Source organism: Miniopterus natalensis, chromosome 2 (assembly GCF_054644295.1).
Source record: "Miniopterus natalensis isolate mMinNat1 chromosome 2, mMinNat1.hap1, whole genome shotgun sequence".
NCBI lineage: Eukaryota > Metazoa > Chordata > Mammalia > Chiroptera > Miniopteridae > Miniopterus > Miniopterus natalensis.
The window spans coordinates 12,822,025-12,836,750 of NC_142082.1; positions in this window are offsets into that span (position 1 = coordinate 12,822,025).

Consider the following 14,726-nt stretch of genomic DNA (forward strand, 5'->3'; position numbering starts at 1 on the left):
GACTTATTCCTTGTTGATGGATCAAAAAACTTAATGAAGAACAAAGATGGAGGACTTCCACTTTCTAATTTCAAAATTTACTACAAAGTTACAATAGCTGTGTGGTAGTGGCTTAAATTTAGACATACAGATCAGCGGAATAAAAGTGAGAGTCCAGATTAGTCCTTACATTTATCATCAATTAACTTATGACAAGGGTGCCAGATAATTCAATGGGGAAAGAATAATTTCAACAAATGATGATGAAACAATTGGATATCCACATACAAAAGAATGCATTTTTACCCCTTTTCACACCATATACTCACAAATTAACTCAAAATGTAAGAGGTGAAATATTAAACAATTTTAAAGGAAAACATAGAAGTAAACTGTGTAAGCTTTCATTTAGTAAAGTATTTTTAGATATGACACTAAATACACAAGTGACAACCAGCACAACAAAATAGAAACCTTTGATTTTACTAAAAGGAAAAACTTCTGTTTCATCTTTGTAAAGTATATGATTGTCTAACCACTATGCTGTACATCTGAAACTTCTGAAACCATCTTTGTAAAGTATATGATTGTCTAACCACTATGCTGTACATCTGAAACTAATATAAAATAATATTGAACATCAAAAAAGTAAATGAAAAGAAGAAATAAATTACTTGTCAGTTTTGAGGGGAAAAAGAACGTGATAAGACAAGCCATGTAATGGGACAAAATATTGACAAATGATATATCTGTTAAGGAATTTATATAAAGAATTCATAAAGAACTCTTACAACTCAACAATAAGAAGACAAATAATCCAATTCCAAAATGGCAAAGAAGCTCAAGAGACATTTATCCAAAGAAGGTATATTAGAAATATCCAATAAGTATAGCAAAAGATACTCAACATTATCAGTCACCAAAGAAATGCAAATCATAACCAGCACAATGTGATACCAGTTTACCCCACAAGAACAGCTACAATCAAGAAGACTGATGAGTGTGGGTGAGAACGCAGGAACACTGGACCCCTCAGACACTGCTATCGAAATACAAAATGGCCCAAATGCTTTAAAAAAAGAGTCAAGCAATACCGACAGGGGTTAAACTAAGAGGTATCATGACCCAGAAATTCTACTCCTAGTTATATACCCAAGAAAATTAAAAACGTATGTCCAAACAAAAACTTGTACAGAAATGTTAACAGCAGTATTATTTATAGCAGCCAAAAAGTGGGAACAACCCAAATATCCATCAATTGAAGGTATAAGTAAAATATATTTTAGGGTTAGTACATTATCACAGTATGGCCCAATCCCTCATGACTTATTCAAAATGCAAATGTAAAAGTATAATCCAAAAATTCATAAATATAATTAGTAAAGTTATTCAGTGTGACCTGTTAAAACTAGATGTGCAAGTTAAAGTATTTTATTTTTTATTTAATACCTTTTTTGAAAAATCATAATACCCTTATCTAACTAGGTGTGGTAAAACAGACAGGCATGCATTGCTGCCAAAAACCTAAGTATTTTGGGGAATTTTTTATTAAAATTATTTATAGTTTTGATCCAGTAGGTAATTTTTGATAATCAAGACCAAAAAATTAAAAGCTACACAGTTTTATGCACATGAAATATGTATATATTTATATAATATATATTACTGTACATGCACACAATAGACTATTATTCATCCATAAAGAGGAAAAAAGTGCTAATTCATGCTATAATATATATAACCCTGAAAACATTATGATAAGTGAAAGAAACCATTCACACAGATCACATATTGTATGATATCATTTTTATGACATGTCTAGAATACAAGGATTTATGGAGATAAAAGGCAGATGAGTGTTTGCTTAGGACAGGTGGGAGGGGTGGGGGAGAATAGGGGATGATGTAATGGATACAGCATTTCTTTGGGGGATAATGGAAATGTTCTACAATATATTGTGCTGATGGCTGCACGCTCTGTGAATATACTGTGTCACCAAATATACACTTAAATGGGTGAATTGTTTGGTATATGAATTACATGCCAATAAAGCTGCCATTAGGTAAATGATTTAAGAAAACTATTTGTAAGTTAACTTTGAAAAATTTTGTTGCAACAATATCCGCTTCTACTCTAATTTTTCATATTTCATTATATGGTTGCATAGTTTCTCTCTTAATTTAGGACATTTTAAGAAGACCAATAAATTAGGTGAATGAGCCTAGAGATTATTACTCTCTTAGACAAATAAAAAATTTCTCCACAAACATTCTGTCATTGCTATTAGTTTTCACTGCCTTACTGTTATTAGCATGCTGTTACACTCAACTTTATTTAATAACTTTGACTATGAGGAGAAAATAAAATTGAAACTGTCCATTTCTTGTTGAGCTCTATGTGACTTCTGGTAGCTAGGACTGCTTTAGAGATCCTAGTTTTTGGTTTTGTTTTATAGATCGCACAGTTAGAACCTTTTCTTTAAGCAATCAACAAATGATGCTACAATATGGATGATGTATTAAAATCCAAATATTAATAGCATAGTAAATATAACTCATGTCAACTCTATATGAACACAGTAATTTATTAAAATAACACCATACTTTTGTGGGATATTATAAAAATGATTTTAAGGAAATAATGCGAAAATAAGATTTGTAGGCAAATAAATACATACAGTTTTCACTTTCCTTTACCTATCATTGAAACTGAGATGTGTTTTATGGCCCAGAAATGTTTCTGTTTTGTGGCTGTTCCGTGAGCAACTTTTATTGTGTGGGAATGCTTGATGAAGGTGGATTTGATCGATTTGATTATTAAAGTTCTTGAAATCTTCTATATCCTTACTTTTTCAGTCTATTAATTCAAACAATTATGGAGAGAGGAGATAGTGGAGACAAAGGGATATATACCACGTAAACCTTAATCATAAGAAAACTGGTTGCCACATTGGCATACACAGTCACATCATTCACCTCATGATTAATATTTACTAGGTGTATATTTTTCCATTCCTTTACCTTAAACCTCTATGTATCTTCTTATTTAAGATGTGTTTCTTAGAGACACCATAAAGCTGAGTGTTGCTTTTTCATTTAGCTTGACAGTGTCTCCCATTTATTTGGAGTATAAAGCTTTTCACATTTAATTAAATGATTGATATAGTGGGGCTTAAATTTACCACATTGCTATTTCTGTTTTATTTGTTCCTCCTGTTTTCTGTTTTGTTCGTTTGTTTCTTTTTTTCAATTTTTCTTTTCTCCTTTTGGATTTACTTAGCATTTTACAATTCAGCTTCATCTTCACTACTGCCTAATTAGCTATACTTCCTTTTATTAAAAAAATCTCAGTGTTTGCTCTAAAGTTTACTATATAGCATCCTTATCAGAGTCTAAATAATACAGGGGTGGACAAAAGTAGGTTAATAATAATAATAAAAAATATCATATTTAATAAATTAAAAAATGATACAAGAATAAACTGTGTTTTACATACAACTGTAAGCCTACTTTTGCCCACCCCTGTATTATAACACATTATAATAGCATATCTAAAATAGTATATGCACCCATATCTCCCCTTTCATCCATTGTGCTATTGTCATTCATTTTGCTCCAGTATGTTGCAAAATACACCTAACACTGTTGTTTATTTTTGCTCTCATCAGTCTATAGTCACTTAAAGAAGTTTGAAACTAGGGAGACTTGTTTGTATTAGCCCACATGCTCACAGTAAGCAGACACTGTGAAACAACAGTGTTTTAAATGTCTGGCACTCTTGGTTCCCTGTGTAGAGATTGGTATCTGAGCTCATTTCCCTTCTCCCTAAAGAACTACAAATTCCCTCAGTTTTGGTTTCTCCTATGACGTACTTATCTATTCCCTTTTTGAGAGTTTACTCACTGACCATGGACAGATACTTTTATTTCAACAATTTAAATATCTTACCCCATTGTTTTGTGGCTTTCTATTGGGAAGTGTGGGATTTTTCTTATCTTTATAGCCAGAAAATAGATACTGTTTTCCTTCAGCTTCTTTTAAAACTTGCTCTTTATCACTAGTAGATTCAGCAACTTAATTTGAATGTGTATCACCGTGGCTTTGTTTGTGGTTTTCTTATTTGAAACTTTTGAGATTCTTAAATATGTGAGTTTATGGTTCTTCTCAAATTTAAGGAAAACTATCTTTATTTCTCAAATCTTCTGTTCCAATTAAGCCCATTTTAGGACTCCTAATGTTTCCCTAGAGTTAACTTCTTTGCGTTTTTTCACCCTGTAATTCAGTTTGGATAGATTTTATTGCTATGTGTTCAAGTTCCCTGACTTTTTCTGTAATTTTCAATCTGCTACTGGTCCCATCTAGCAAACTTTTGATTGTAAAAAAATATATTTTTTAGCAAAAAGTTCCCTTTGTTGTTATTTGTATTTTCCCTTTTCACTTCTTCATGTTCATGTTATTCTTTAAATTCCAGAACATACATATAATAGCCTTAAGTGATGTATGCTCTAATTATATAGAATTTTTTTCTTTTTTATAGATTACGTTTTTCTGCTTTTTCAAGTGTTTCATAAATTTTGATTCAATACTGGACATTTTGAGCTTTGAGGAGATGAATGCTGGATATTGCTGTCTCCCTTTAATAAGTGTTGGACTTCATTCTGGAAAGCGCTGAAATTACTTACAGATCAATTTACCTAAGAGATCGATATTTTTATAAAAATGTGTTGGAGTATGTCTATAGTAGCCTTTACTGTAGGACTAATTTAGCTCTATTACTAAGGTGTGACACAGCTGCAGTCCGTATTGAAAGCTTTATGAAAACAACAAGGCTTCTCCTCTGGCTGGATGGGATTCAAGTACCTCCCAGTCCTAAATGAGCTCTGGGAACGGGTCTGTTTACAGCCTTACGGTCATACCTTGTCTAATCTTGTGACAGCTCATCCTAACGTATGTATAGCTTGTAATTCAGTAACAAATACTCGAGATTCCAATCAGATTTCTGGATGTCTTTCTCTAAGTGGCAGCCTCCTCCCAGTTTAGGCTGCGCGATCTCTCACCTCAGTCTCCCCAATTCAGTAAGGCCGCCTGGCTTGGTGTGGGTCTGCTGCAATACAGAAACTCCTCCGGGCAGAAAGTGACACTGATTATGACAATCACCCTCACTGTGTCCCTCATCTCAGCGCGCACGGTCCCACACTGCTTATTTTTCATTGTGTAAACATGCTTGCTTTATCCACTTTTCTCACTGTTTACAATAGGAGGGTCAACACTGGTCCCATTTACTCCCTGTCTGAAACTGGGTTTTCTAAAATAAACTTTTCAAAGGGCGGCATGGGTATGATAGATTCTGAGGTTAGGGTATTGTCCTTCAAGGTGCATCATGTACTTGAAATTAAAAACTATTACATGCTTCCGTGTTCCCAGATAGGTAGAATGCATGTGTTTTGAAACTAAAATGTGCATGTAGAATGGACCTATTACTTTCTCTGCTAGTAATTCTCTTGGGAAATTTGTTCTCCCTGTCCCCAAAACATTAGGCTCTGCTGGAACAGGTATCTGGTTTCAGAGGGGGGCTGTGCTTCTAGAAAGTTTCACTAACCTCTGTCTTAATGATTTGAGTTAGACTTTAGTTCACTTGATCTAAAACCTTTTTGTTTATACAGGTCAAGGAAGAATTCAGTAGGCTTCCTATTGATTTCACTTCTAGGGAAACCATGATCAACTAGCAAATGCCATGGGGCGGCCCGAGTCAGACTATTCTGGCTGCAGCTTTGACTCTGCCATCCATCACGCTCACTACAGAGCCTGATATATGGCATCGTATGTAGAGCAGTAGAAGTACAGAATTTTCAGTTACCTATGCTGGGATATCATTTGAGAGAGAAAAAATAGAGGTCTATTTCTGCAAAAATCAATGACAGATGGATCAAGAATTTAACTGTGAATAGAGAGTCTTGAAAACTTTCAAAAGAGAATATAAGAATATCTTTATTGCTTTTTCAGGGAGGCAGTGGATAATATTTCATGGACATAATAGAAATCTTTTTAAAATCAATTTTAGAGAGAGAAGAAGAGAGAAACATCGATTTGTTGTTCCACTTATTTATGCATTCATTGGTTGATCTTGTATATGCCCTGATCTGGGATCAAACCCAAAACCTTGGCTTAGGGGGACGATGCTCTAACTAATGAACTACCCAGCCAGGGCTAGACATGATACAAATCTTAAAATCAAAAGTAAGACATTGATACACTCACACAGGGAGAAGGTATTTGAAACACATAATTAGCTCTCAAAATGCATTAGTAATTCTAATGATTCAATAAACGAAGGGAAAAAAATTCAAAACAAAAATGGACCAAAAAATAACAACACAGAAACACCACTGTATTATCTTGGAAGTTATGTGAGCAACACCAATAACATACCTAACCTAAATTCTATGACAGTATGAAGTACAATGTTTTAAATCAAGGGCTGCAATGCTTTGAATTACTTTCTCTCTTGGCTATTAGCTGAACTCTTTAGGATTTTATGATGTTCACCTATATAGACTGACTTTACAAAAATTATACCCTAGGAATATTAGTAGAATATTCCTATTTTTTTAAAGTAAAATGTGTCCCAACATTTTATAGTAAAGATCTTTTCAAATTGTTCAATATAGTCACTTCCACATAAAAATCCTCCAAACTGCAATGTATATTCTAAATGAAAATAAAATAGTACTTAAATAAAACTGAGGGATAAATTTTTGTTGCCAAGCTGGAGAGTGAAAAGGAATATTCAGCAGTCAGAACATTTTCCTTTCACAGATGTTGATTGTCTTTGATCCTATGTATAATTTTGCTAGACTTACATTTTAAGCTTTCATTGTCTTGGGCAGCATTAGCCTTCCTTTGATAACTAATAACTACTTTGAGCTGATAATACACTTACTGATCTTCAAAAAAAATTGTATCTTTCTATTTTAGACAAGCTCTTATATAAAGATTTAATAATTCTAATTAAGGAAATGTGGATCTAGAGTTTAAGGAAATTTAAAAACCTCTTACTTCCTGAAAACAAATCCTTAAATGTTTTTCTAACACAATTGATATTTAAAATATGCATTCTAAAACCTTAATTTCCCCCTATCTTTCTAAGGGAAAAAAAAAATCCCAACATATGTTTGATATGTCATTAATCTTCCTGTGGGCAGAGGGATATCAATTCCCAGGTTCAGCCATAGAAAGGTAGCCAAGGTCAGAGAGCGAGTCTGCAATGAAGCCAAAATGTGCCCTCCAATCGGACGGCCTTGCAGCAGTAGGCTCTTGTCAAGTAAGATCTTCAGTTTATTTGGGGGGCGTTTTTACTCTTTTTATAGTTTGAGCATCCTTGTCTTGATGTTTTACACACTATCCTGGTATCTCTAAACCCAAAGTGTACACAGCAATTTCATCTGTTCACAGAATTACACTGAAGTGTTTAAAGAGATTTTTGGTGGGTTACACACAGACTACAGGAAGGAAACAATTTAGTGCCAGATCAAAGTGTTCTGCATGGCTGTTAATTTCTCATTCCAGGTACAGGATGTTCCTCAGATCACGTAAATCTCCAATGAGTGGTTATTGGAAGCTAAGCCAGGATTTAAGAGGCACCACCTGTCCAGATAATCCGTGCTGCACTGTTGGTGCCACTAGATTTTTTTGGAAGCTGGAAGGTAATTATTTTGTTAACCAAGAATTCAATGTGAAGTTATATTTTGGCCTATATTTCAAAGGTTTCAAGAGGCATACAGCTTCATACATTTGTTTTCCACTTATTGCATAAAGTATAATGAATAAAATTTTAACAATCCTTTAATAAGCATATCCACCTTCACTTAAAAAATTATAGAAAGCCAGGAAATAGTAACCTGGACTACAATGTTAAATAATAAATAAATCACAAATCCATATATGTGGGTTAATTTTTATAAATAATTTTGTTTTTAATATGATAATTTCTAACTGCTTAAAATTTCTACACTATGGTTACTTGTGTTAAAAAATATGGTTACTTGCATTAAAATTATATTTAGGCTTAAGTATATATGTATACATTTATACATATATATTTAGACTTAAAACTTATTTGCTGGGGATGACAAGTATCCCATGTAATTACAAGTTGCGTAACTACCAAATAGCAGATTCAGTCAACCCATAAGATATATAAGCAATTTTACAGAAATTTTACCCCTCTAAGGAATGTACCTTTTCAAAACTGAGCAAATTTTGTGGATCAGAAGGCACAAAATGTTCCAGCAGCAAGGAACCTCTCATTTGAAAACTGAAGCCCTTGGAGGAACTTCCCATTTCCTCCCTTCTTATCACTCTCCCTCCTGACATGTATTTCCTTTTAAGCTCTGCCCATCTAACATATTTTTCTTACCTACAAACCAAAAATATTTATTGAAAATTACCTGTGTCTAATCAAGATCCTGAAAGTACAGGGGAAAATAAAATAAATAGACCAGCTCTCCTCAAGGGTTTCATAGGGAAAAGAGACTTGATTATAAGTATGTGTAATTACACATTATGTTGTGTTATAATGGAAAAAAATGTACTATGAGATCTCACTTGAGATCAGAAAGGTGAGTAAATAAAAGTCAAACAGTAAAAGAGAAGGAAGGGAGAGAGGTGGAAATGTACTGGGAAGACCCTGGAGTACAAATAAGCATAATACATTGAAGGAACTAAAAAGAAGTCATAACAGCTGGAAAATACAGACCTACTGGAAAAATAGAGGAGCTACAAATGAGAACAAAAAGTGCTGATATTAATTCTCTTTTTAAAAATTCCACATAAACATACTGTTTGATAAGTATTAATAAATTGTTTTAATATGCCCATTTCAGGTACTTTCAATGTAATAAAAATATCCACAGATAGACATATGTCTCTGTGGTAAAGGACATGACTTTGCATCACTGCTCCTGTTGAAACTCAAGGTGATATTGTTCTAGTTGTATTTGTCGGTCCTATCAGTACATGAATGCTATTTGAAAGGTAACTGTTACTGAGGGACTGTATTTTACTACCTGAGAAAAGTGGCTGTAACCTCAGATGCTGGCATGCGACGGAGAGGAAATTAATCATACTTCCGAGTAGCCCTCCTAGGGTTTAGTTTATGTAACATCTTTGGTCCTCTCTCGCTCCCACTCATCAATAATTTGCATTTGTGGGCACAAAGCTGTTCCAAATTTTGGCTCCCCGTAGCTCTACATTTAGCTTCCTTACGCGAGTGCTAGGTAAGAAAATATTTTCACTCAAACACCAAGGGAAAGCCAAATAAATGCTACTTTCATGCCAATGCTTCAGACATTCTGTTCAATAAAATTCAAATAGTTTTCTCTATTCTACACTAAATTTCATCAACGTGTACTTAAGTGTTTCCAAAATATTAGTTCACTGGTGACAGAATTTTACTTCTGTCACACTGACTGTTGGCACTATTCGATTAAAGAAAGCACTTACACTTGAAAATCAGAGCATTTTCCCTGTTCGGACTAGCAGATTCCATTTTCATTTCTCGCCACTCTTAAAGACAATTAATTATAGTGTCTATAATTGATAATTCTCAGCTGCATAAAGCAAACATGAGAGCTAGAATCCATCACAAGTCATAGGAAGCCAGAAGAAGTGCTTGCAACTTTGCAGTTCAGGTTTTATTACAATAACATGAGAACTTAAGGATTTTTCAACAGCAGTTTTAAATTGGTGTCCCACTGATACCTATGCCAGAAGCGTCCTTGAAAAAGACAGTACTTTAATTATCTAGAGTGTGTATGTTAGGATTATGGTTGGCCTTTGTGGTGGAGAATACGGGTGCCTGAGGTCTGCCCCAATAACAGCAACCAGAGAAAATCTGGGTACATTAGACTATCTAGAATTCTCTCCACCCACTCGCCATTGTCCCTGCAGTGCAACTAGAACTCTTCCATGCTAAAGTTCTCAGCAGAAATGGAAATTGCATACTTTTCTCAGCAGAATTATATCATAGGTCTTCCTAATGGTTAATGAAAGGGAGGGAGGGAGGGAGGGAGACAGACAGACAGACAGACAGACAGACAGACTTGGGAGTGAGACACAGGACAGAGCTGAGCTGAAACCCTGAGATGCCACTTTGCTAGCTGCATGGCCTGTGCCTTTTGTTTCTGTGACCAGGAGTGCTTTGCAGAATGCCCTCCTTTGCTGCAAAGGGCAGGCAGGGCCTTCCTTTTCTTGCCTGTATTTGCCCGGCGGCCATACAGCGCTTCCCCGGTCATTAAGTGCCATGCAGCACCGATGAGGGTAAGTGCAGGAGGCAGAGAGCAGGGGAAGGGCAGACCAGTTCTTCCAGCTTCCTAGCCATCTGTTGTGAGGGGACAGAGCGGAAACAACCAAGGTGAACTGTGGAGGCGAGGGACAATGTGGTCATGTTCGGATAAACATAAATTAAAGTCTAACCCAATGACATGGTTCAAAGTGAGAAACAGAAAACTCCTCTCTGCAGCTAATCCACCACGAGAAAGGTTGGGAAAGCTCACAGAATGGGGAAAGGCAGGGGCAGCTCTATCCTCAGGCTTTGGCAAGAGCGCCTACTAACTGCACTAGAGCTTCTGCAGCACTACCCTGGCCCTGCTCCCTTGAACCTCTTTCCCTGTAGTAAGCAGTTTGAGAGTCCACTGGAGCTCACCCTCCCAGAGCCCACACAGCTCCTTCCAGATCAGCTTAGGGCATCAAAGGCCTTGGGAATTTCTTAGCAAAGTGGTTCCTAGGCCTATGCTGAGATTTGCACAGCTTCTCTGAGTCTGTCTTGCTAAAATAAAAACTCATGCAGGCTATTTCCATAGCCTTAGGAGCAAGGTGTAGCTGAGGGTTCGATTCTGAGAGGCAAAGGAGGAGGGAAGAGAGGGAGGAACAATGGGTTGTGTGGCTACTGCATCTAAATAAAGAGTCCCATGAGGCTTTACTGGGGCACCAGAGGTGGGGAGAAAGGGACAGGGGACTGGCAGGCTGGGGATAAGGAGCGCCTTGCCCTGTGCTGCCAGGTTTTAGTCCTGAATTCCAAGGCTTCTGAGAAACCTAAATTTGAACCTGGTCATCCAGATATCTAGGAAGTTTTGTTTGTCAAGATGTGGAGATAGAATATATGTTACTTAACAGCTTATTGACTTCATATAAAACATAGACTATTTGGACATAAGCATATACTCATGTGGGCCTCCATCTGTGCTCTGTTTCCAATATACCCATGTGGGCTTCCATTTGTGCTCTGTTTCCAATCCACAAATGTTAAAGGTAGTTCTGTCTTAGTTCAAGTACATACATGCACATGTGTGCATGGGGGCATGCACAGACACACACACACACTTACACATGCACACACACCACAGTATGGTCTAGACCACAGCTTTCCATAGAATCTAAATATACAGAAATGGGCATGGTGGTGTGCCTACATGTTGATCCCACCACTCCCAGGGTAACCAGGAAGCGCCCAGTCTGCAAAATCACCTGAGCAGTTACCTGAGGGAGCAAGCAGCTTCATTCCTTTCCACCAAACACCACCACATACAATGTCTTTTTCTGAATGTGCTAGAATGTAAAGTTAGCAAAAAAAAGGGATCTTTGTCTGATCTGTTTTAGAACAATGGTTTTAGAACAATGGCTACCAGAGATTAAGTGGTCAATCATTATTTGTTAAATTAATAAATGATATGAAACAGTTGGGAAGCACTGGTCTATATAAATATCAAGAAAAAATGTTTCTCAATAGAAAACTTTCCCAGATCCTTACCCATGAAATGTGTTTAATATTTCTATCAATGTTATGTCCCCATACCCAACAGTCATTACACTAGAGCTGCTGTCTTCAGGGCTGACTTTGTTGCATTAAAACTAGTCCATTAACAGAACAATCTGCTCAACTGCCTACAAAAACAAAACAAAACAAAACTCCAAAAATTATTTAAAGAAAGCTTACTTAAAAAATATTTTGATTTTAAACAATGTTTTTACTGTATCTCAGGCCAGACACTTCTTACAAAGGCATGAGCAGCTGCTTTGTATCCACAGACTGGAGGAAATGAAGCAGTCTTGAAACCTTTCTTTGTTTTTCTAAATTGAGTTTTTCTCTCTACAATTAGATTTCCTTTTTCATAACAATCTATAAATATAATATTCATTCATGTGTCAGTTTCCTCTTCTTGTCAGACTTCATGTATGAAATATGTTATTTAAAATGTCACAATTATACTTGTCTCCCACTCCCAAACCTCTGCTCTTCCTGAAATGTGTAAGGTTAATCATGTCCAAGTCTTAACTTCTTACTATTTTATATTTTTAAAAATCATTTTTTAATTTATCTGTATTTCCCTTTCTGCGTTCAGTATGGATTAGATGCTTAATACGTGTAAGAAGGGACAAAGAATGAAAGAGAAGATACATGGAAGTCCTACATCTTCTCCTGTTACCCTCTTCACACTCCAGGAATCTTTTCTTGTCTGAGTCCATTAAGTGAGCATTCTCGCCTCCTAAATCCCCTCTCACAGATATTCTTTTGAATACTACTGCTTCTATCCTATTTGCTCTGTGTGTGTGTGTGTGTGTGTGTGTGTGTGTGTGTGTGTGTGTGTGTGAGAGAGAGAGAGAGAGAGAGAGAGAGGGAGACAGGGAGGGAGGGAAGAAGGGAAGAAGGGAAGAAGGGGAGGAGAGGGGAGGGGAGGGAAATAATAGGAGGGGAGGAGGAGGGAGTCAGAAGAAAAAAAAAGAGGAGAAATGAGCAAACACAAACACTTCCATAAGTAAATCTAACCAATCAGGCAAATTCTTCCAGCATCCCCAAGAGATGAAAGAAAATGATAAAAAACCATTGGAAAAAAATAACTTTCTCTTTGGACTGGTGACTTGCAGTCAGTTTTGGCCAAAACATGATGTCATTGCATATAGCTGCAGGGAGAGAGGCCCCGAGTGCTTGATTTTATGATGAGATTCGCACATCCCCTGGGGCAGAGCAGGATCAGGATACTGCAAACAAGAAACTCGTTCTAAGGATTTGGTAATGATGTCACATATCTTTGCTAGCTGCAAACCTAATTATCTCTTAGCAGCCAAAATTTATTTTCCTCTAGCACTGGAAGGTACGGGAAGATCCAGAAACACATAAAAAATATTCCTCTTCCTTTCTTATTTATAACAGTTTCTCATTAGCTCTATCTGGAAACCAGTGAGTCATATGCTGATAGAGGTCATGTGCTTACTACAACATTTAAAAATCTCATGATTGCTCAATTATATTAAGCAACAACATTTCTAAGCTTATTTTTGTTTTGCCTCTATTATTCATGACAGAAACGAAAGCAAGTATGTTACTAACATAATTTTGTTCTCTGAGAATTTACACTTCTGTCAGTCAGAAGGTAATTTAGATATTTGTTATTATTGATGAAAGGCAGTCCTTACCTTCTGGAAGGCACCTTCGATTTACTAATGCACTGTGTTATATTCCAGTAACAGCACTATTCCAGGAATTTTTTTTTAATTAGTAGAAGAACTTCTATATTTCTTCTTCTAATTTTTCTTTTTAGTCATTCAAACGACAGTGTGGGAAGGAGTCCCGTACTGCTTCTCTTGCTTTTTCCTAGCTCAGACCTATGGAATTATCCTTGCGATGCTAACAAAACTATTAGCAAGACGCCGGCAGACAGGAGTGAACTGAGCACTTCGTGTCCTTTCTTCCTTCCAGCAGTCAAGTACAGACCTTTTTAAAATTGCGGAAGTCTCTCAAGCATATAATTTGTGGCTTCCAATGAGTTTGAACTTCATGCTTGAAGTGATGCACAAGTAAGTGATTTAATTCATGCACCTGTATCTGGATTATTTCCAAACGTAATGACATGGGTAACTACTTCAGGATTTACCTAATAAGCATGGAAGCAAGACATCAGAAAGGCATTGATTGGCATATTTGGGCAGGAAAAGGAAAAATGAGCTTCCAGTAGACCTATGATAGGCATCTGGGTTCAGCCCTTGAGACAAAAACTGAGCATTTCTCAGCTCCCAAGGCCAAGCTCTCTGACTTCAATGATGTACAATTTTCTCATTACAAACACTATCATACCCAAAGGAATTCCTGTCAGCTTTCTAATTATTTTCTCAGTTTGCAATAAGACCTTGTCTTTAATAAGAAAGGGGGTTTGGCATGGGATTGTCGTCAGCCCCAACACAGTGCGGAAAATGAGAGCACCAGGGAAACAACAGGGCCTCAAAAAAAAAGGGAGAAAGGCATTTTGGGGAAAAAAAGCAAATCATCTCCCACTAGTGATTATCAAAACATAAGTGATTATGCTGGGGTCAAGTACTGCCAGCTTTGGCTAGAGAGATTTAAAAGGTAAAAAAGAAAATATTGCCCTGGCCCTCTGTCTTTGATAATAACATTTTCACAGTTATTACTGATAAGGTCACACAATCCCTAATTAAGATGCTTTGGAGTTTGGGTTCACAGCCAGAGTATCCACATAAGCCACTTTCCATATACTGTACTCTACTATCTCCATATATACTATTACACATGGAAAATCAACAAAGGTATAGAAGAAATTGCTCCATCTCTGCAAAGATTATAAGTGTTTTATCTTCAGTATATTTTTATGGTCAGTATTTTAACAATGATCCAAGGCTGTTTTGAAAACTGTATTTGCTTTATTTTATATTCTGCTACACTGAAGATTGTATTTTGTT